Below are 25,750 nucleotides of genomic sequence, written 5' to 3'. Positions count from 1 at the left end.
ATTTGCTAAAGGAAATTATCAGCTTCAGTAGTTAGTGTCAAATAATTTTTCAAAATAAAGGGGACTATTGAGATGACCATTAGTCATTTGCAATTCAGTTTATTTTACTACAGCATTTATCAGCTGGAAACTACATGTTCTTCTGTGGCACCCCATGATAATACAGTGGTGTATTATATAAATTGAGCTATGTACAAAAGACTTAGGGGATAACCAGAGGCCCTCAGGAAGGAAACAAGGTTGAAGAAAGCCTTGGTCCAAAAAAAAGATGGAAAACACTACCCTACAATATCAAAAATTGCCGTCATAGGACTAATAAGGTCCTTTCTTCATAAGAATTTGAAATGTCCATGTCTTTTTCTACAATTATTTCTTTTCCACTCTTGATTAATATAGTCTTTATAACAATCTTAAATCAATTATATTGGTTATATGCACCTAATATTCTTTGGAAATGGTACTGTGCTTCTCGGTCTCATTATTACCTGAATTTGTGCAGTCCACTCTTTTCTCTGATCCTTGAAAATTAGTGATTCTGGTATCCAGTTTCAGAAAACTTTGCATAACTGAATCATACAAGTATTCTCTCATATTATCTGATGTTTTGTGGTTCTTTTTCCCTGGTAGGATTCCTATTTCAGATTCAAAGGTGTAGAGTTAAGATAGATTATTTTCCATTTTCTACATCTATGGCAAGCCACCTAAATCATAAATCAAGTGCCAACCATTGTGTGACTCTAATTCTGAGTCGGAGTCATCTGTTCCATCAATCATATTTCTTATATCTAAACCATCACAATAAATCTTTCAATGGTGTACTTATATTGCATCTGTTGCATCTGTTCGAATTTGTTTCTTTTTAAGTCCAGATCATCTTTAAACTTTTTTTATGACTTGCATTTCTCTAAGAGTTTAATAAACCTACTGAGATACTAACTGGAACTAAATTAAATCTATGAAATAATCTGTTACAATGTTATATTTTTACTGTATGAAATGGTTAAAAATGTGACTCACGTTGAAGAGAGACAAAAAATGGTCTATGTCTTCTCACAAGTTGGGTGAGGTTCTACTAAGTTTTTTTCTTTTTTGCTAGAGAGAAAGATTTTGTATATGCTCTAGGTGTATTTCACACACCAATTTTTCCCTCTCTCTTTAGATATATGAGGGAATATATCTTGGATTTTCAATGAAAAAAGCTGATGTACTTCTTGAACACCATTTGCTTTAGCGGGCCCAGTAATGTCTCCATTGTGACACTTGTTACTGTGTTTGGCATATCGAGTACGTCACAGGGAGCTTTGTCCTGCGGGTGAGATAGTCTTGGTAGCATGCTGGGCTATCTGAGAGGAGCAGAGGAATTGAACCTGGGTCGGCGAGGTTGGCTGCATACAAGGCAAACACCTTATCCGCTGTACTATCGCTCCAACCCCTTGAACACTATGCTTATGAAAATTAGTGGAAACCCTGCTCTCTATGTCTCACAAAAGAGAAACCAGATTTTCACATTTAGGCTGCTTTACCTATACTCAGCCTTACACAAATTTCAAAAGTGTGGCTTGTGTTACTAACAGCTAAGAGTTCTAGTTTTCTGCACTTATAGTATTTAAATCTTAGTGGAAATTCTCTGGATTTGGCATTCCTTTAGAACCGTGGCATGGTAGCACGTGCTAAGGCTTCAGTATTCTCATGAGTACAAGACAAGTCAATGCTTTTGAATTTCTGAAGCTGTTTTTTTTGTTTTGCTTTGTTTTGTTTTACATTTTTTTTTGTATAAATGCGAATGACAGCTCCCAAGCTCATTATGTGCTGGAACTAAAATTGGAAATTAGTTAGAACATTTTAATAATCCAAAGTTTATATTTTTATACAGTTTTTGTTCATTAGATCCCTGTTTTTTCCTAGTTGACATGTTCTGTATAAACATGAACATATTTCTTACAAATACACAGTAAATTTCTTTAAGTAGGAAGTAATTTTAACTTAATTTGTAAACAAAAGTTAAAATTTTTCAATTTTACTTTATTTTAAATAAATTATTGAAGAACATGCATTTCATTGTAGATTACTTATTATCACCCATGTTTTATGTTTATCTTAATGGTTTAATACTATATTTGGAGACTTTTAAGGAGGTCTCACCCACCAGTGCTTAGGTCTTATTTTTGTCTCTGTACTCAGGGATCACTCCTTGCTGGACTTGGGTGTATCACTGATCACTTGACATGTCATTGATCAAATTCAGGGTGACACAGCAAGCATCCTGCTGCTGTACTACTTCTTCAGCCTCTAATACTATATGTGGAGTTATAATTAATAAATAATAAGGTAAGTTCACAATAGGATCATTAATTTGAAGTATTACAATTTTCATGTTTATGAATATTCAATTTTTAGTTTTCATGAAATGATTAGAGAACTTAATAAAAGATATGGTGATGCCCACTATGTGGTGGCACTAATTTGAGCATTAACAATTCATTTTTTTCTCTAAGAAAATAAATATTCTTAAGAGCTGGACAGAAGACACAGGAAGAGCTTATCATGCATGTACACTATCCTGTTTAATTCCTAATACCCACATGATTCCCTGAGCACCTTCAAAGCCCTGATCACCATAGGGTTTGGCTCAGCTGCCTTCAAAACACTAGAAAGTGAAATACCTTATTTTAATTACAAATAATGGTATACAATATATCGGAACATTATTTTCTTACACATAGTGTTCAGGGTTATCATTAAAAACTTTTATGACCCAATTTGGAAAACTCTAAGATACATTGCACTCAAAATGACAAAATCCAAATACTGAGATATATTGAATACAGAAAGATCAAAAACAGAACTTAAATACAAAGAAAAGCCTGTTAGTACAACAGATCTATCATATGAGACTCTTCAAGCCAGAAGACTATGAAAGGACATAATAAAAAAAAACTCAACAAAATGAGTACCTCACCAAGAATATTCTGTCAAGCTAGATTATCATTCAGATTTGAAGTAACTATACAGAGCTTCATGGACAACAGCTTAGAGAGTTCATGGCCTAAAAACCAAGTTTGCAAGAAGCATTAAAAGAGCTCCTTTAATAGACAGGAGAAACTAAGCATCATGTGGCATTGAGTAAGACACCCGCTGATGGTGTATATGGTTGTACTCTACTAGATTAAGAAAGGTTAAAAATATATAGCAATTAATAATCAAAAAATAATCTTCTGATGTAGATTTTGATAACTCTATTTGCCATTCCTTTAAGTTCTATTGGATCAAGGAATTTGAAATGGATTTCTTATATGCCTGTCAAGGTGGTACGCTGTGGGTGGAAGGCAACCTTGGTATATTGGTGGATGGAAGGGGGCATTGGGGATTGGTTTTGAAATGTATGTCTGCAATAGTCTATTATGAATTACTTTGTAAATTATGTCTCAATAAAATGTTTAAAATCTTATGAAATAGTCGTACACTCTATCATTTAAACCACAGTAAGCAATTAGTTCAATGATTACATTTGTCATTCAAAATACATTCAGGAACACTTAAAATAGCATAAATTGCTATTGCATATATAATACAATACATTATTATTTAAATTAAATAATAGTCAATGAAAAACACAAGACAAAAATCTCCATCATAACCTCAGAAAGTCATATTTGCCAAATTCTATTAGTTATTAAATAGCTCAATTTTATATGTATTAGATAAAGCAACTATGGAAGAAAAGCTCGTGAAATCAAAAGAAATCTTCAGAGGCAGGCATGCTCTCATTAACGGTAGGGTATATACTAATCTGTATTCAAAAAATATCAGAAATCTATATAAATCATCTCAGTTTTCAGAAAATGGTGCTGTCTACCTTTTGCATCAGCTAATTAAAATAAATTTTAAGTTGATTTAACTTTAAAATGTATTTACATTTGGAACTTTCACTACACTCTGGAGTAGTCCAAATTCTCTCTTGAGAGCATTACTTTCTTTCTTTCTTTCTCTCTCTCTCTCTCTCTCTCTCTCTCTCTGTCTCCCCCCCACCCCCACACACACACTTCCATCCTCTTCCTCAGAATTTCCAAATAAAATCTGTTATTGGTTTAAAAATATTTTCTTGCTTTATTTTTTAATCAACATTGGTCTGAACAGAATACATGATTTATTTATTTTATTTGAGGGGATGGGCTTGGCCACACTCATTTATGTTCACGGCTTCTGGGGACTACATGCAGGAATAAAAATAGTTGGATTTTGTGTAAGGCAAGAGCCTTGCCCCTGTATAACCTCACTGGCCATCAACACCTCATCTTAATAAATTTGCTCATTGTATTAATATTTTTTCTTTTTCATAATCAATTCTCTGCTCTCGATCAACTTCTTGAACTAAAATCCTGTAAATTGGGGCCACAAAGATCTTATAGCTGGGAGGGCACTTCTATTCAGCTTGCTTATGTTTGATTTCTAGTAGCACATATGTTTGATCCCCAGAAGAACTTCCAGGATGATCACTGAGCATGAGCCAGGAGTAACCCCTAAACATTGATAGATGTGGATAAGAAAGAAAGAAAGAAAGAAAGAAAGAAAGAAAGAAAGAAAGAAGGGAGGGAGGGAGGGAGGGAGGGAGGGAGGGAGGGAGGGAGGGAGGGAGGGAGGGAGGGAGGGAGGGAGGAAGGAAGGAAGGAAGGAAGGAAGGAAGGAAGGAAGGAAGGAAGGAAGGAAGGAAGGAAGGAAGGAAGACTGTTTTATTTTTTTTACTTTTGTGGGTTGTACCAGGCGATGTTCAGGAACTACTTCTGGCATTGCTCATTTGACTGTATTGGATGCCAGGGATCAAACCCGGGTTGGTCACACGCAAGGCAAATGCCCTACCCTCAGGCCCCTAGGTTGTTTTTTTGAATCAGGATATAATTTAGCTTTATTTTTTTAAGATCATCAATGCTTTTGAGACATTTCATATAAATAGCAATATTTGGAATTTTACATTTATTTCTGGACTTAATGTACCATCTGCTTTGATGTTTGTAAAATATATTTAAAGATCTCTTAAAATATTTATACTGTATACAGTTAAAAGCTTCTTTAGAAACAACCATATTTCTTTTTAGATTAATTTCCAGAATCCTTATTTTAGTGGCACTCTATCATGTTGAATTTTAATATCATCAGTGGTATATTAATCACATAAATATGTTTATGGTTCTGAAATGGAATAATATTGGTCATATCTGTAAAAGAGAAACCCTCTAGTGTTAGCAATTGTTCGTATTCACCTCATACTTACAGTGGTGTTATGCAGATGTTAAGAAAAAAATCTCGGGGGCAAAATTTTCCACTAGAGCCTTAGCTCTAATTCAGAGTCAAATAGTCACCTGTCTAGAGTACCAAACTGAGGGGGATGATTTTTACCTGGAGGATATTTTCAATTTTTGACTCACCAGTGATGATGTTGACATGCATTAGTAAGGAGAAGAATGCACCAGAGGAAGATCAGTGGAGGGGAAAACAAATAAATAACTCCTTCTGTAATGTTAATAATTTTCCATCTTTTTCCTCCTTATAATTATCTGTAACAAATCTGATCTGCACATTTCCAGGTGTTTTTTTTTTTCATGAAAAAAAACAGTGATGTGCATAGAAATTTTTAGGAGAAATTAAGTATGTTTACAACAATACAACAAAGGTACGGGGAATTAAAAATGCATTCAATTAGTGCAATTATGTTCGTTAAATGGAAATTTGAAAAACAGAGAAGATAAAACACATACAATCATACTACATAAATGTCTACATAAATTCATTTCTGGTGAATTTATCACAGGGTATCAGAACCAAAGAGTGTTCTCAAAGGGAATATGGGAAAAATATAGTATTTTTCCCATAAAAAATAAAGTATCCATACTTTACAGGTAGGGGAACTAAAGTGACTTCAACAGATAATAAATGGTTGAGTCAGACTGAAGAACATGTACTTTGATTTTTAGATCAACCTAAGAATGGTTTATAGCTTATGGCATTTTATTATGGTAAAAGAAACATGTGGAGTTTGAAAATACAGAAAAGTCTGAGAAGATAAAGTAAAGTGAAGTACAGCCATTAGATTTGACTAAATTACCTGAACTGATTGGACCAGCCACGTTTTCAATATTTAATCAACAGTATTCCAGAGTTTGTGTTGCACATTTCTATATTCTTTTTACTCCAATAAGAGGAAAGAGAAATGCTTATGTGAATATACTGTGGCTGATCTCAAGTCATTGATAAGAAACTATGATAACAAAAAGTCTGGTACTTGTTCTTTTTGACTCAAGTAAAAATTTTCCTCTATATAATTTAGTAGTCCAGATCTTAAATATAACTTTAATAATTGAAACTTGGATATCTGATCTTTATAGACATGTATTTACCTGAAGAAACTAGTAATGGAATAAGAATTGTATTGTGTGAATTTAGAACATTAAGGTAAATAGTTCACGTGATTTAAGAAGGCCAAGGCATAGATGACAGTATATAATAAGGAAAATAAGAAGACAAGACAATATATTTGGATAATATGCATATTGCTTACTCACATGTACAAATACTTTTTAAAGTATCAAGGAAATCAGTAAAATCACACTATATCAATATATATGTGAATGTTTTCAGTATGTAATTATGTTTGCGATTTTATTAGTCAGCAATGCAATGTGTAACTTACTTTTATTCTATATATAATTTTTTATTTGTAATGTAATGTAATGTAATGCCGTGTAACTCCAACAACGGCCAGGATCCAGAGATCATCACACTCAGCTCCTGGGAGAGAACAAGGCAGAGTCTCCTACCCTATGCCTGACTGTCTCCACCAGGGCCCAACAGCTGAAGACCATCGAGGCCCAGCCTAGGCCATGCTGGGAGCACTCTCCACACACTTGGATGAGCCTCACGCATAAAAGAACTGACAGAGGAACCCAGGTGTGTGGGACCCGGGGCTGAGATCTCCAAGCCTGCACAGTTTGGGACTGGACCTGCCAGAGTTACTGGCAGTTACACCCACCAACTGCCGTGTAACTCCAACAACGGCCAGGATCCAGAGATCATCACACTCAGCTCCTGGGAGAGAACAAGACAGAGTCTCCTACCCTATGCCTGACTGTCTCCACCAGGGCCCAACAGCTGAAGACCATCGAGGCCCAGCCAAGGCCATGCTGGGAGCACTCTCCACACACTTGGATGAGCCTCGCGCATAAAAGAACTGACAGAGGAACCCAGGTGTGTGGGACCCGGGGCTGAGATCTCCAAGCCTGCACAGTTTGGGACTGGACCTGCCAGAGTTACTGGCAGTTACACCCACCAACTGCCGTGTAACTCCAACAACGGCCAGGATCCAGAGATCATCACACTCAGCTCCTGGGAGAGAACAAGGCAGAGTCTCCTACCCTATGCCTGACTGTCTCCACCAGGGCCCAACAGCTGAAGACCATCGAGGCCCAGCCAAGGCCATGCTGGGAGCACTCTCCACACACTTGGATGAGCCTCACGCATAAAAGAACTGACAGAGGAACCCAGGTGTGTGGGACCCGGGGCTGAGATCTCCAAGCCTGCACAGTTTGGGACTGGACCTGCCAGAGTTACTGGCAGTTACACCCACCAACTGCCGTGTAACTCCAACAACGGCCAGGATCCAGAGATCATCACACACAGTTCCTGGGAGAGAACAAGGCAGAGTCTCCTACCCTATGCCTGACTGTCTCCACCAGGGCCCAACAGCTGAAGACCATCGAGGCCCAGCCAAGGCCATGCTGGGAGCACTCTCCACACACTTGGATGAGCCTCGCGCATAAAAGAACTGACAGAGGAACCCAGGTGTGTGGGACCCGGGGCTGAGATCTCCAAGCCTGCACAGTTTGGGACTGGACCTGCCAGAGTTACTGGCAGTTACACCCACCAACTGCCGTGTAACTCCAACAACGGCCAGGATCCAGAGATCATCACACTCAGCTCCTGGGAGAGAACAAGGCAGAGTCTCCTACCCTATGCCTGACTGTCTCCACCAGGGCCCAACAGCTGAAGACCATCGAGGCCCAGCCAAGGCCATGCTGGGAGCACTCTCCACACACTTGGATGAGCCTCACGCATAAAAGAACTAACAGAGGAACCCAGGTGTGTGGGACCCGGGGCTGAGATCTCCAAGCCTGCACAGTTTGGGACTGGACCTGCCAGAGTTACTGGCAGTTACACCCACCAACTGCCGTGTAACTCCAACAACGGCCAGGATCCAGAGATCATCACACTCAGCTCCTGGGAGAGAACAAGGCAGAGTCTCCTACCCTATGCCTGACTGTCTCCACCAGGGCCCAACAGCTGAAGACCATCGAGGCCCAGCCAAGGCCATGCTGGGAGCACTCTCCACACACTTGGATGAGCCTCACGCATAAAAGAACTGACAGAGGAACCCAGGTGTGTGGGACCCGGGGCTGAGATCTCCAAGCCTGCACAGTTTGGGACTGGACCTGCCAGAGTTACTGGCAGTTACACCCACCAACTGCCGTGTAACTCCAACAACGGCCAGGATCCAGAGATCATCACACTCAGCTCCTGGGAGAGAACAAGGCAGAGTCTCCTACCCTATGCCTGACTGTCTCCACCAGGGCCCAACAGCTGAAGACCATCGAGGCCCAGCCAAGGCCATGCTGGGAGCACTCTCCACACACTTGGATGAGCCTCACGCATAAAAGAACTGACAGAGGAACCCAGGTGTGTGGGACCCGGGGCTGAGATCTCCAAGCCTGCACAGTTTGGGACTGGACCTGCCAGAGTTACTGGCAGTTACACCCACCAACTGCCGTGTAACTCCAACAACGGCCAGGATCCAGAGATCATCACACTCAGCTCCTGGGAGAGAACAAGGCAGAGTCTCCTACCCTATGCCTGACTGTCTCCACCAGGGCCCAACAGCTGAAGACCATCGAGGCCCAGCCAAGGCCATGCTGGGAGCACTCTCCACACACTTGGATGAGCCTCACGCATAAAAGAACTGACAGAGGAACCCAGGTGTGTGGGACCCGGGGCTGAGATCTCCAAGCCTGCACAGTTTGGGACTGGAGATCATCACACTTAGTTCCTGGAAGCACGCGGCCGCATTCGCGGCCGCACGACATCTTATCATCTCGTTCCTAATTTGGTCAAACTGGCAGGCTACCAAATGTAACATGCCCACACGGCAGAGTCTGGCAAACTTCCCGTGGTGTACCCAATATGCCAAATACCAGTAACAGTGATGGGTCTCATTCTCCTAAGCCTGAAAAAGCCTTGAATATGACACTTTAAAAAAAAAAAAATCTCAGGGCTAGGACGAAGAAGACGTTACTGGCACCTGCTCGAGGCAATCGACGAATAACAGGGTGGTCGTGATCGTGATCGTGATTTGTAATGTTAACATAATGCCTAAATCATACACAATTACCATTGGTTTTTTTATGTATATCTTTAAAAATAACTATTTATATGCACATATGAAATTGTTAGTCCTTGGCACAGTATTTATTTAAAAATACTTAGCTCTTATTTGAATAACCGGTAATAATATTTTACAGTTTGCGCAGATGCAGGAAGAAAGGGACTCTCCTTCAGTGTTAGTGAACATGATTCCAAATGATTCCAGCCTAGGAAAACACACATTTTTCTTCATCTGTAAAAAGACCTCCATAATCAGGTGCGTTTACACTTTTGTATTTAGGATATTTAAGAGCTTTTTTTTCAGCTATTCTAACTTGTTTAGTTTCTTTTCTTTTCTTTTTGGGTCACAAACACGCGATGTTCAGGGCTACTCCTGGCTCTGCACTCAGGAATTACTCTGGTGGTGCTTGGGGCACCTTATGGGATGCTGGAAATTGATCCCGGGTCGGCTGTGTGCAAGGCAAATGCCCTACCCGCTGTGCTACAGCACCAGGCCCCAGTTGTAAGTATAGGTGTGGTATTGTTTCTACAAATATTTAAGAGTGCCTAATTTATTCATTTATTTAGTTTTGGAGTTACACCTGGCAGTGTTCAGGACTTGTTACAGACTTTTAGGTATCACTCCTGAAAGTCTCGGGACCATAAGTAGTGTCAGGATTGGGACTGGAGTCAGCCTGGCCAAACGAAAGGTAAGCATTGTAACCCTTCACTATCTCTCTGGTCTTTGAGAATGCTTTTAAGTCCAGTTATCTTCAAGTATATTCAACTCTACAAAGACAATTCAGTTAAGAACCACTGTATCTGTTACTACCATATGGGAAACCCCTGAATACCTTTATTACTATTTTTTTTCTGAATCTGCTTATGCAATTTTATTGTAAAGTAAGTAAGTAAAGGCCCTCCCGTTGATCGTCGATTTGCTCGAGTGGGCCCAGTAACATCTCCATTGGAGACTTTGTTGTTACTGTATTTGGCATATCGAATACGTCACGGGGAGCTTGCCAGGCTCTGCCGTGCGGGCGAGATACTCTCGGTAGCTTGCCGGGCTCTCCGAGAGGGGCGGAGGAATCGAACTCGGGTCGGCCATGTTGGTCGCTTGTAAGGCGAATGCCCTACCACTGTGCTATCTCTCCAGCAAGTATTAAATAAACTAATCTTAATCTCTAATCTAAATCTCCCTGAAGCTACAACAGATTTATTGTCCTGTGTGAATACATCCTATATCAATTAAATCCTGGAAGTCTGCTTTGTGCCTTTACCAACTAATCCCTCAAATACAAAGGTCACAGGATGTTAGATTATTTCAGTGAACCTAGAAACTGACACACAAAATGATAAAATATGGATCAAATATGTGGGATTTATTTTTATTTTTTGTTTCTTTGAAAAATGCATTGAGATGTTTTCTCTGTTTATACAGCCAGTTTCAGCTAGAGAAGTCACTGGGGAAGAAGTGAAAAGAGATCTTATCTAAGTCAATATCTACATTTTCCTCATTATTATTTTTTTGTAAACTCTTTCTTCCCTTTGGGGGATTATTCCCACAAATTATTCTTTTGAGTTGTAGTTTTAGGAGACATGTATTTCTGCACTTAGGAGTTTTACAGAAAGTTAATATGTGCCCAGAAATGTTATAATTTTTATCTTTCTTTTTTTAATGACTGTATTATTCTAAAAATGTGTACAGAGGCTAACAAAAGGTTCAAGTGGCATAGCATATGAATTCAATACTGCGCTACATGCTCTCCAGTCCCCAATTCAGAACTGCTGTATTTGGCCCTGGTAACCCCTGAGCACCTTGGATTGGTCCTTATGTAAAAGTTAAAAATATGTACACTCTAATATATTAAGAACTTTTTATGTGATAAGTATTCTATGTAATTTTGTATTTTGGCTCTGTATATCTGAATGAGTTTTCCTTGTTTAAATGCTCATTGTAGTGTGTTGGCTATATCATACCATTTCCTTATAGCCTGGAGGGTTTTATTTGAAATATGTACTGTAGATTTTATGGGGACTCCCTGTCAAATAATTCTTGGGTATGGTTCCACTACTCTCAAAATAGTGGATCTATCTTTGTCTCTCTGACACTTTATTTTTAATATGTCTCAATGTTCTATCGTTTGTGTTTATTCTGATACTCCTTGAGCTTTCTGGTTTGGGAAACTGAGTCAGTATACATACATGGGGTTTGTTTCTACTACAATTTTTTTCTCACCAAACTTCTTTCCAAATTTATCTTTCCTCTGCTGCAGATATTCAGATAATGTTGCAGATAATACAGATATTCTTCCTCAATACCTATAGATTTCTGTTGTTTCTATTGTCATTTATTATTTTTCCTTCTTTTTAATTTTTTATTATTTTCTATGTATCTCAGATTATATCAAAAACAGAAAATTGATCAGGTGACCAATTTATCATGTTTATTTAAATAGTTTATCTATATTCTACTATATTTCTCAATTTTTTGGCTTTCTCATTACATTCTTCCCAATATTACTGTTCTTTCATTCTTCTCATAGGTGAAATAGCAAGTGTAATATTTTAATCAACAGAAAGTATATGAATCTTTCATGTCAATAGTAACTATTTTATTTTTCATTAAGATAAGTGAATATAATAAATATAAAATTTCATTTCAAAATTGAGAGGATCTATTTTATACAGCTATACCAATTCAATACAAATTACCTTAAAATAGGTACTCCTGAAAATATATTCTAAGGCAAGAATTAAGGTGCTGAAACTTTAGAAAAAAGTTTAAAATTTTTGTTACTGTTGTGGTTGCTGTGAGGTAATTTAGGACATAAACTTTCTCCTTTTCTAAGACTTCTTTTTCATCAGAGATTAGAGGAGCAATCATTCTGTGGGAGATATCCATATCTGTGAAGGAAATGAATTCCTCAACCCTCACCACCTGTTTTCTGTTGGTAGAAGTTATCCATGAGAAGCTCATGTAATTTCATTGCAGGTTTTATATTCTGATACCTTATATTGCTTTTCTTAGTATGACAACCCAGTGTCATATAGTACGTTGTTTCCTTATCAATTTAGAAGTGGTGGAAGACTAGAAAAATCATAGGGCCATACTAAATCAGTACTTTCAGAATGATTGATATATTAGATCCTTCTGGTTTGCTAGCATATGCTATATTAGGGCAGAAAGTTATTAGAAACATTGTTAGACTGTGTGTGATTTCATTCTGAAAAAAAAAAAACCACTCCTAATTCAATACCTCATATTCAAGTGGTTTTGGAAAGCATTAACATTTTATGTTTCTGTATCTTTTACTTAACTGATAGTTATAGAGGGGAAGAACTCAATTTTTTAATTTGCCTTTGTATTTATAAGAATTTACATAATGCTATTTCTAAAATTTCTGTTTACTAATAATAGTATAAATAATAAATGACAACTCTATAAAATCACTATCATTTGTAATGTCTTCTAACCCTTAAATCTTGCTTATTCAAGAGAAAAATTCTCCTCAGTAACACTACATATAATTCTTCCAAACTAGATGGTAGTTATTAAATACATGACTACATGATTAACCGGTGATTCATCCTGAGGGCCAAAGTGGGCGCATAACTCTTGTTCTAAAAACTTAACACTTAGCTCCAACAAAGAAAATTCTTGACAGCAAATCTGTATGGAACATGAATAGTGAACATGATTTAAATGGAGAATAAGTTTAAAAGAGCTTAATCTTGCAAGCATGTCCTAAAGTATCTATAAATGCAAGCAATAATGATTCATTAATATAAAATTATTATTGGAGAATTATGAGTATTAATGGAAATGAGAGTATAATTTTAAAGGTTTTTTTCGCATTGCTCACAGAATCTTTAACAAGGAAATAAAAGTCTAAATTTATTGTGCATCTGAATCTCACTTTCATTTCTTTTTGAGTAAGATGCTCTGAACCTCAATTGTCCATCTGTTCCTAGAAGTTAGTAAATTGTAAACAATTAGAATATTGGGCATCTGTGGGGGGAGGAAAGAAAACAGATTTTTTCCTAGCATACATATTAGTCAGAGGAGCTGATCTAAAGAGAATATTAGATTCCTCAGGGTTTTTAGCCATGCTAGGTTTCCCAAGTCAAATAGTCCCTTTCTTACTAACAATAACTCTGCATTAAAAAAAATAAAAAATGTTTGTTGGAAAGCAGAAGGGAAAGGATCAGAAACTCTTTAGCTAGGGAGGAACTTAGTATAGGACTAAGTTCTCAGTAACTGCTTTTTATAACTTGGTGCTTTTCGTTAACAGTTTATTTTATTTTTACCAGTTAACCAAAAACCTACTCCCTGAAAATGATGGGAAAAAGCCTGAATATCAGATTAGTGAAGTAGAGCTAATTGAAAACAATCTGCATTTCCTCTCTTAATTTATAATAAAAAATTTGTTTTCAGTTGACTTAAATAATTTCTTTTTACTGTATTTCTACTATATAACAGAAACAGATTTTAAATTAATTATAAAGGTGTTTTAGCATCATTCTTGGTTTATGCTGAGGGATGTTAAATATTTGTTCAGAGATATCTCAATGGGGAGTGCTCAGCAGAAGTCCAGGTTTTGATAACTGGCATCACATGGTCCCCCGAGCACTGCCAGGAGTGATCCCCTGACAAGCAAAGAGTAGTTCCAAAGAACAACCAGATGTGACCATGTTCATGTACTTGTTAAATTCATGTACATGGATTATTTTTATATTTCTTTCATCTTCTTGTATTTCTTTAAAACTATTTATAATTTTCTGTGGGCTGGAGCAATAGTACAGCAGGTAAGGCATTTGCCTTGCACGTGGCCGACATGGCTGACCCTGGTTCGATTCCTCTGCCCCTCTGGGAGCTGGCAAGCTACCGAGAGTATCTCGCCCACAGGGCAAAGCCTGGCAAGCTACCCAGGATGTATTCAATATGCCAAAAACAGTAACAACAAGTCTCACAATTTGTTGTGAGACGTTACTGGTGCCCGCTCTAGCAAATCGATGAACAACAGGAGGACAGTGCTACAGTGCTGCAGTGCTACAGTTTTTTGTGAGCAAATCTTTTATCTTCTTTCTAATGTTAGTTCCTAGGCACTCGGATATTTTTTTGACACAGCCACAGATATGATTGTTTCCTGATTTTTTTTCTTCTACATCATTGTTAGTATAAAAATACAACATTTTTTTTTGTTGAATGTTTTATTGTTCTGTAGAGGTTTTTTGTTTCTAAAAGTTTTTCATAATTGAACTGTTAAGGAAGCAATTAAAGTAATTGTTTAAATGATATAGGAACCAAAAAGAGCTACCACTACATGCTTATTTGAATGACCAAAAATACCAAGTGATAGCTAAGGTAGTAAAGGAACTGGAACATTTACATGTATCTAGTATGAATGTAAAATAGTATGTCTCAGTTATGAAATAGTTCGGTATTTTCTTAAAAGTTAAGCGTGTAACTCCTATATAATCTTGTCATTTAATCCTGGTAATTGTCCATGTTAAATAAAAGTATGTGAAAATATACAAAATATGTATAGCTGCATGGTCTTGAAAAATCTTACTTAAAATACCTGAAAATCAGGTATAGGTCAACGAAATAACTGATACAAAAATTAATTAAGTCAGGTATGTTGACATGATACTCAGTAATAAAATATTTAAATATTAATGTATATAGCAACATGAATGAAAGTTAACATAGTTATATGTAGTCAAATTAAAGAATACTGTGTGCTATCATCACATTATACAAATCTAGAAAATGCAAGGTAATTTATAGTAATAAAAAGCTATACTGCATATCAGAGTATGCAGATTATGGAAGAAACAAAAAAGGAAAGGAAAGTAATTATAGAAGTATAAGAAGGAATTCTACTTAGATTACTGAGTGATAATTTTACTGTCATGTACATAGTCAATTATCAAACTACATACTTTAATGTGATTTATTGTAAGTTAATTATACTCAAAGTGAAATGAAGAAAATAAAGGAATGTGCTGATAAACTTGTGTTCTTGAAAATATTTTAAATGCTATTTTACAAGAGCGTAGACATTAGATTAATAAAAACTTTGTGATGGTAAATTTAACTGTCTTGTTTGGTCATATGACAATTAATGCAACAATTTCAGAAACTTTCTCTTTATAATCTTTTAATAGTTTTGAACACATTATACTTTTACTTGTCCTAATATTAAAATGAACTGACATTTGACATCTTGACATTTAAACAACATGTAAAGAAAATTATCAGCTGCAAATGATCTTTTAACATTTTACTGAGCCCTCAAGTTTAATGACTTTCTTTATAAGTGTACTTTCTATTTAAAGTGCTTTTTTCCTGGAGAAGAATGTTTATTCTCTCTCTCTTTCTCTCTCTCTCTCTCTTTCTCTCTATCTCTCCCTCTCTCTCTCTAATACTTACCAGGAAAATAAAATTTTACTTTTTAGTCAATGAGAGAATAATACTGATAAAAAGTTCTTATAAATGTTAAACTTATTTGACTCAATATTAAAATGATGGTGTATCAAGGATAATGACATAATAAATATCATGTTGTGAAATAAACAAATATCAAATTGTGAAATCACAATTTTAAATTATAGACATTATTACTGAGTTGGGTGAATGCTTGAGTAGTTAGAATATTATCTTATTGAAAGTATATGTAACTTATTCTTTACACAGTCATCTGATAGTGGGTATTTGGATTTATTACTAATTTTTTTATTATAATCATAGGGATGCAAATACTTTGCATAAATGTCTGAAATTCTTTGTAAAAATGGTATCATTGAATTACATGGTACTTGCAGTTCTAATTTTTTCAAATATATTCATACAGTTTTCACTTATGGAAGGTGATAGCTCATTAAAATGTTAGTTTAGCACATAAGAGGGTATATTGGACGTCTTTTTCATGTATCTCTGAGTCTGCTCTACATACTTTATGTAGGACTATTCTGATGCATGTCCATTTTATAAAACAGGTTGCTCCTATTTTGAAGTTGTATTATTTGCCATGTATTTGAATACCAACCACATGTTAGATGTATGATATATAAATATCTTTTTTCAACTGAAAAGTTATAATTTGGGAGAAAGTTTCTTCTAGTTGTATGTAATCCCATTTATTTATTCCTGCAGTACATTTCACTGTCACTGTCACTGTCCTCCTGTTGTTCATGGATTTGCTTGAGCAGGCCCAGTAATGTCTCCATTGTGACAATTGTGACTGTGTTTGGCATATTGAATATGCAGTGGTTAGCTTGCCAGGTTTGGCCGTGCGGGCGAGATACTCTCCATAGCTTGCCAGGCTCTCTGAGAGGAGCGGAGGAATTGAACCTGGGTTGGCCAAGTCAGCCACATGCAAGAACAAATGCCCTATCTGCTGTGCTATAGCTCCAACCCATATTTTCAAATACAACTCTTGAGGTTGAGGTCCTGAAATTGTTACCTATGTTTTCTTCTATTATTTTGCTTCTAATATCAAATGTCTTATTCTAGTTTGAGTTAAATTTGTGATATGGTGTTAAATGGTTTTTTATGTAGCTGCCAAATTTTCCCAGCACTAAATTCCCCAGCACTAAATATATGTATATATAAATAATACATAAATATTAACAATATATGAATAATATGTGTATATGTATACACATACACAAACATAGATACATATATATATACATATATATAAACAATACACACAGAACAGCAGCACTGAAATCATTAAAAAGAGGTATTATGGGATGAAACAACAGTGCAGCGGTTAAGGTACTAGCCTTGCACCTCTCTCTGACTGCAAAAGTGACTCAAATCCTGGCACCACACCTGTCATCTTCTGAATGCCACCAGATGTAGCTTCTGAACCAAGAGTTATTTTGGGACCCTGAGCCCTCGGGATATGATCCACCTAAAAAGGGAGGAAATCTTACCACTTATGAAAAGACAGATAAACCTTGGAGATCGAGAAATACTATAGTGGGTAGGGTACATGCCTTGCATGTGCCAGACCTGGGTTCAAATCCTGAATCCCGTGTAATCAACCCTATTCCCACCAGGAGTGATCCCTGAGTGCAGGTAGAAGTAAGGTCTCAGGACCACTGGGTGTGGCACAACAAACAAAAAGATAAACTTTGAGGGACATTATTATGAGAAGTAAGTTAATAAAGAAAATATTATACATTACTGTCATTAGAATCTAAAGGAAAAATACAAACTCACAGATATTGGAAACATTGGTGACTGACATAGCAGAGATTGCGAACTGAATAAAACAGATGAAATAATTGTAAATAATAGCACATCAGGTAGGGCGTTCGCCTTACAAGCGGCCAACATGGCCGACCCGAGTTCGATTCCTCCGCCCCTCTCGGAGAGCCCGGCAAGCTACCGAGAGTATTGGATATGCCAGACACAGTAACAACAAAGTCTCCAATGGAGACGTTACTGGGCCTGCTCGAGCAAATCGACGATCAACGGGAGGGCCTTTACTTTTTTATAATAATAATATATCATTAAAGCATAAAAATTAATACTTCAGTGAAAATTTATTTATCCATTGCCCTCTGTAAAGTCATGCTTCATATTTCCTTTTATAAAAATCAATGTTCCTTCTCTCATAACTCATTATTATGGAGACTCAGTTCCAAAGAAAAAGAGACAGGAAAGTTGAGTAGACGTTGAGATGGAGAGGTAGCCACATATAGAGACAGTGATAAAGCAAAGGATAGAGGGAGAGGACGAGTATAGAGAGAATTAGAATAGAAATGGATACAGATATATAGGTTTATCTCTTGAGATTTATAGATTTTAGAGAGAGTATGACAATACGGCAGCGTTGGGAAAGATGAGTAAGGAGAGGCTGCTAAAATCTCAGGGCTAAGACGAATGGAGATGTTACTGGCACCCGCTCGAGTAAATCTATGATCAACAGGATGACAGTGATACAGTGATATAGTGATGACATTTATGTGGCATCAATTTTAAGATATTTGTCTATGTGGCAAAAACTACTAGTTTAAATTAGTATTCTTCCATCCTTTTCATGCATCCTAATACCTTTTAAATAAGGCTATTATTCTATAATTGAAGTATGTATATTAATACCTACTGGAATATAAGTAACACCTGTTTACCAATTCGAGACCAGGTATAAAAATATCTCATTACCATTATGTCACTATGTCTTGTTCTAATCTTCTTCCAACCTGGAATGTAAAAAAAATAATTCATTGAAGATTAATGTTTTTAATTTTTTTCTAATGAATTGAAAATAGATTTGTTTGATTTTCTCCTAGATATTAACCTGTCATCTCCATGTGCCATTATGCTGACATGTTGACAAATGTTTAGCTTTTAGGTGACTCTTTGAAATAATACCTAGAGCAAATTTTATTTTATTGTTTTTTTGGCCACACTCAACAATGCTTAGGGTTTATTCTGGTTTGCGCTTAGGAATCAGTCCTGGCAGGCTCAGGGAACCATATGGTGTTGAGGATCAAACCTGGGTCACTTACAAGGCAAGTGTTCAGCACACTGTACTCTGACCCCTATTTTAGTATACTTACAAGCAGTATTAGAAACTATATTAAATTATAATTAAAAAAACTTCAACAAATTTAAAAAATCACAACAAATGAAAGTCAAATCTGTATTGTTTTACTATTTTAGAGAACAAATGAGTATAGTAATGATTTCCCATAATTACACATACTTGTTTAGTAGGTGTATTTGTGTCAACAGTCTGCATAACAGTTTTAAATGTCAAGGAATTTTAAAATATAAAATTCAATGAAATATACATATGATGCAGAACCATGATCTTGTAATTAAATAGGAGAAAATATGAATTCCAAATATGTTTTCATAATTAGTGAAAGAAAGCAATAAGCATTTTGCATAATTATTTCAAATGAGTTATTTTTCAGTAATACAACTTCTTATATCTAAAAAAGAAGTAATTATATAAGGGCGAAGACCAATGGAGTTGGTATCCCAAAAGGAGCTGTGAGATAATAAAATTACTTATAATATAAAGTACATTGGTTATGTGTCTTAGGGGGTAGTTTGGGATCGGGAAAGAAATGGTGAAGGGAAGGTCTCACTGGTGATGTTGGAACACTAACTATCTAAACAACTATATAACAAACAACTTTGTAAATCACGATGTTTTTAATAAAAATTAATTTAAAAAAGACGTTCTAGGACATGACATGAAAAAAATGAGGATAATAGGAAAGTGTTATTAAAAAGAAACTTATTGTTCCCATCTATGCTAATATTAGGGTGTATATTAAGGTATATGTATCTTCATTTACTCAAATCATTCAAGGTTAACTTCACACAGATGTTTGAAATCTGTAGTTGTTTGAGTTTTAAATGAAGAATGCATTCAATATAAAGTAAGAAATTGTGTCAATTTACTAAAATTAGCTGATATTAGTATCAATACTGCCAAATAAATGTATTTCAGCAGATATTATTTTTCTAAAACATTAAAGATAATTTGATCATAAATTTACATTTTAAACTTAAGATTTACATTAAAATTTATCATTCACATTTCCCAGAATGGCAAGATGCAACCTAGTGGGTGAAAAAAAGCAAGTCAGTACTAATTATCAGCTGGAACAAAGAGACAGGGTAAAATTCTGTTAAATGAGCTGTAGCTCTGTTCAAGCTGAGAAGAATTGCTCTTTGATTCTTGGTAAGATATGCTAATAAGCCAATTAAGCTTATTTCTTTAAGCCTAATCTTATCTGGACACTTCCTTTTGTCATTTTTCTTTCCAGTGGTTAAATACTGTGGTTTAGAAATGGTTGAAAGAAGGCTTTGATCCTTAAAGCAATACAAATCAGCAATATTAAATGCATTGGGCACTGCTTCTTCATCTAGGTGAAAGTTTATGATATAAATAGTTTCGCAAGCAAAGGTCTTCTAAACAGAACAGCTACAAATGATATCTCAGGCCACAGATAAAAATTTGTGCATCACATGTGAAGGTTCAAATAAGTTTATTAATTCAGTAAATTAGACTGAACCAGTTAAACTAGTATTAACTAGCTACTCAAATCCGGCAAAGATAAGCCCTATGATTGCTGGAGAGAAATTTCTTTGTGGATCATTTATCTTTACTTGCTACTTTAAAAATACATTTACTGAGAAGGAAATAGGTAAAGTTCAGCTCAGCCTCACTCAATATTCATACTTTCCCTGGTACCTTGATTTCTTTTGCATATATTTTTAGTTAACTGTTCTGTTTCTTATGGATATCCCATTGTTTTAAATGAAATGAGTTGCTGTAATAAATATATATTTTATGTAGAATTTAAAAATTATTCGGACTTAAAAATTTGAGGTTATAAAATTTTAAAACTTTAGAATTCAGATATATTGTAGATATTTTGTTGTCTTTTATTGGGCACCTAAGTTGAACTTACTTTTCTTTAACTTGCCAGTTTATAAAATGAGACCTATGACCTATTTTGCAGTATTGTAAGGGACTACTGGGATAACTGTTAAGAAATTGAGTTGCTAATAATAGCATGCCACATATTTCAAGTAAATAGTGATTTCTTGTTTCACAGTATGATCTGTCCATATGATCTGGTGTCTGAGATTTTCTCTATGGTCCCCTCACCGGTTTCTTCCTTCATCCACTGTCCTCTGGAGAGTCATGTTAGACACACATATTATTACTGTACCTCTATTTCTTCTCTCATCAGCCTTGCGACACTTGGTTCCAAATGGCAATTGCCTGCTCCATTGGTTAGCCAGAAGATACCATTTTCTAGCAGTCAATATCTATGCTCCTCTGTTGAAAATCTTCCACAGTGATTCTTAAGAATGTTTCATCAATCTTTCCTACTGACAGTGATTGCTACATTAGTTCAGTTCACTGTAACTGTGTGGGTTTCTTACTGGCATTGACAGCAAAAACTTCCTGTCCAGGGGATCCATGGTGCAGCCTGTGGAGTTGAACTGAATTCACTCTAAGAAGCTGTTGTAGTCTGTCCTGGAAAGTTCATAATGCCTAGCTTGGTATCTGGCATGTGCTTCAGGCTCCTCATTCCAAAGAAAGTGCTGATCTTAATATAGATATCAAATTAGCATTTTTATTTCATTGTTTATTTCAGCAACATACTAAACATTATATATCAGACGAATTTATTTTTAAATTGGCAATAATTAAATTAACTGACTTAAATTTGGACTTGAAGACAGTAATAAGAACTGACAATTATTGGACAGTTATTATTTCAGATATTTCAGTATATCTAATAATTTATTTTGGGGCCCTAAGTTTATTGTTTTGTAAATTTTGATGAGGGACTAGGCAAATGGTATTTAATGGCATGTACCTCAAATAAGTAGCAAACAATATACCATGGATTTAAGCACAAAAAGGACTAATTTCTAAACCCAGCAATTAAGAACTTCTAAAATTTTTAATATGCTTACTATTGGAGACTTGCCCAACCACTCAGCTGAAAATTGAATTAATAAACTTATCATGAAGTTTTACACCCAAACCACCCATGGACCCCTAACTTTTTTTTTTTGAACTTTTAGGTCACACCTGACAATGCTCAGGAGTAACTCCTGGTTTTGCATTCAGGAATTCTGGTAGTACTCAGTGGACTATTTGGGATGCTGGAGATCAAACCTGAGCTGGCCATGTGAAAGACAAGCACCCTACCTGCTATACTATCTCTCCAGTCCAAAACCCTTTAATATTTAAGTAGGCGAAATCTCTAAGAAGGAAAATGTGGCAGGCAGAAAAATAGAAGGATCTTGGTAATGTAAGCTGGAGACACAGTATCTGAAACATAATACAGCCCAAAGCCAAGGAAGTCTTTGACACAAAAGACCTGTTTCAGGAACATGGAAAACCACTTAGATGCAAATCCCAGACCCAAGTAGGGATTGGGTACCTGGAAGGACAGGCTTCCATCACTAGAACAAAGACTGTTTACAAAGATTCCCTAAGGAAGAGCAGCAGCTCCAAGCTCTCCTCCTTGGCAACCAGCCAGGCAATGGAATGTGGTGGGCAGATTGGGGAAACTATATAAAATAAACTGGTAGGGAAGGAGATGTGTACTTGCTACCAACATCTGCCACTTTAAGAAGTAGACCTTTATACTTCAGGGTCCCTTAGTCCATTCTAGGGCAGCACCCTACACAAAAATCATATTAATATGCAACAAAAACAGGAAAATAAAAATTGATAAGTGATTGTGTTTGTAAAATAATAATTGCATTTTACATGATAAAATTTCATTCTATATAAGCTCTGATAATTTTTTCTCTATAAGTAAAATTTTTATATTTATTTAATTATTGAGGAAAAGTAATCATGGTCATGGTCCTCCCGTTGTTCATCGATTTGCTCGAGCGGGCCCAGTAACGTCTCCACTGTGACACTTGTTACTGTGTTTGGCATATCGAATACGTCACGGGGAGCTTACCAGGCTTTGCCGTGTAGGCGAGATACTCTCGGTAGCTTGCAGGGCTCTCTGAGAAGGGCGGAGGAATTGAACTCGGGTCGGCCATATTGGCTGCATGCAAGGCAAATGCCCTACTGCTGTGCTATCGCTCCTGCCTGAGGAAAAGTAATATTTAATGGTAAATTAAAGTATGTCATCAAAGTTAAATAATTTAAAGAAATATCAAGATAATTAAGCATTTATGCTAAATATGAATACATCTGCAAATTAGAATGGTATGGACAGATTAAGTAGTCAGTGTGTTAATTGTAGAATTAGAGAAAGTAAATTTTATTAGATCTGTCATCAGCTATTTGACAAATTATAAAAGTACTAAAATGATATTTTTTTGCTTTGCTTGCCATTATCCTGTGAATATTTATATGACTTGTCATTTAAACATTATTATAAAACTAAAAAAGAAAAAAATGTGATAATTAAATGATATCACTTGTATCAACTTATCATCCCATTGCTCCTCGATTTGCTAGAGTGGGGTCCAGTAACATATCCATTCATCCCTGTCATGTGCTAGTGTAGCCCAATGACATCTGCTGGCTTCAGGAACACGAAAAGCATCAAATCGTCTGTTCAGGGTCTTGATGATGAAGTCCAACCATCACGTAGGTGGGCGACCAGGCATTCTTTTGACATCTCGTGGAATCTGTGTAATGGTTCTAGTTTAGCTGTCATTGCTAAATCACATGTGTCTGGCCCATCTGATTTTCGACACCTTGGCAAATGAGGCAGCGTCCCTGATCTTCGATCCTCAATGGAGATCGGGACTGCAGATTCCTTCTCTCACTTGAGTGAAGTATGATACTTCAAGCATAGCTTTTAAGATTCCTCTTTGGGTGACCTGAATAGCATTCTCATCCTGTTTTTGTAGGGCCCAGGTCTCTGAGGCATATGTTAGTGCAGGAAGAATGGTGGAGTCGAAAAGATGTGCCCAAAGTCAGAGGTTCTTCATCCTCTTAACCACTTCTTCGATGCTCTTGAAGGCGTTTCAAGTCATTCTCTTCATCCTGCGCAGTTCTGGCACCAACTTGTTCATCATGTTGAGTTCTCAATCCAGGTACAGGAATACCAGTCCAGGTATTCATAGATGTTCATTCCATTGAGGGGCAAATGGAACGTAAGGAACTAGTTTGTTTCTCATGAACATTGTCTTGGTGAGATTCAGCTGCAGTCCAACCTTTCCACACTCATGGTCAAAGTGGGCCAGCATTTGTGCCGCTTGGCTAATGTTTGCTATTGTAGAACAATGTCATCAGCAACGCGGAAGTGGTATAGTTGTCGACCAAGTATCTTCACTTCCATTCCTTCCCATTCCAGTCATAGCATGACATTTTTGAGGTTGGCACTGAAGAGTGTCAGTGAAATGGTGTCACCCTGCCAAACCCCTCTTATTATGTCAGTGATCACTTCCTTGTGGAATGATGTGACCCTGGTGGTGAATTTATAATACAGCTCACTGAGGATCCTGATGTACTGCATTTGAATGCCCTGTTTGGGTAGGGCTTTGATGACTGCTTCAGTCTCAACAGAATCAAAGGCCTACTATAAATCCATGAATGTAAGACAGAGTGCTACCTTGAACTCACAAAACCTCAGTGAACTTGGTCAACATGTGGGTATGGTAGGTTGTGGTGAATCCTTTTCAGAATCCAGCTTGCTCACATGGTTGTCCTTTGTCTAGTGTTCTGCCAGTCCTGGTCAGGATGACTCGAGTGAACAGCTTGTAGACAACAGGCAACAGGCAGATCCGGCAATAGTTGCTGATGTCGCGGATGTCTCCCTTCTTGTGCAACAGAACAGTCCTGCTGGTTTTCCATTGGGACAAAACCTTTTATTCAGACAGGTAGCATGTGAAGAGCCGAGCCTGTGTATTGATGAGTACCTGCGGCAGTACTATATTATATAACAGTTAATAAATATAAATAGCATAAAGTAAATAAATAGGATGCATTTGTAATAACATTTTAAATGTCTTTAAAAGTAATTATGAAAGAACCACAATTATTCCACTTTTGATGACACTGACCTATTACTGAAAACCCCTATTTTGAAAGATATATGTGAAGTACTTTATAATATTTTGTATTGGGTTAGAACGATAGCACGGTGGGTACGGCTTTTGCCTTGCACATGCTCGACTGGCCAATCCAGGTTTGATTCCTCCGCCCCTCTCAGAGAGCCCAGCAAGCTACTGAGAGTATCTTGCCCACATGGCAAAGTCTGGCAAACTCCCCGTGACGTATTCAATATACGAAACACAGTAAAAAGTGTGATGGAGATGTTACTGGACCTGCTAAGACAAATCGATGAACAATGGGAGGACAGTGACAGTGACAGTGATATTGTCAATTTGAATAATAAAAGATGAGATGGCAGTCCCCTAAAAATCTAGAGTTAAAAGAAATTTGTTGTATTTTAAATATGGTTGCTTATTATTCAGATATAAAATCTATCCCTGTAGTAAAGAAACTAGTCACATGACTTACTTGAAATGTTTTAAAAATTATCTTTCTTATTAAAAATTGCTTCATATACTATATTAATATATAAATGTATAGGGCGTTCGCCTTACAAGCGGCCAACATGGCCGACCCGAGTTCGATTCCTCCGCCCCTCTCGGAGAGCCCGGCAAGCTACCGAGAGTATTCGATATGCCAGACACAGTAACAACAAAGTCTCCAATGGAGACGTTACTGGGCCCGCTCGAGCAAATCGACGATCAACGGGAGGGCCTTTACCTTTTACCTTTACACAGTGGTAGGGTTTTTGCCCTGCATTCAGCCAACCTGGGTTTGATTCCTCTGCCCTTCTCCGAGAGTCCGGC

This window comes from Sorex fumeus, unplaced genomic scaffold, assembly GCF_029834395.1.
Source record: "Sorex fumeus unplaced genomic scaffold, SorFum_2.1 ptg000013l, whole genome shotgun sequence".
In the NCBI taxonomy this organism is placed as follows: domain Eukaryota; kingdom Metazoa; phylum Chordata; class Mammalia; order Eulipotyphla; family Soricidae; genus Sorex; species Sorex fumeus.
The sequence above is the reverse complement of the archived record's forward strand: the minus strand, read 5'-3'. Positions refer to the sequence as shown.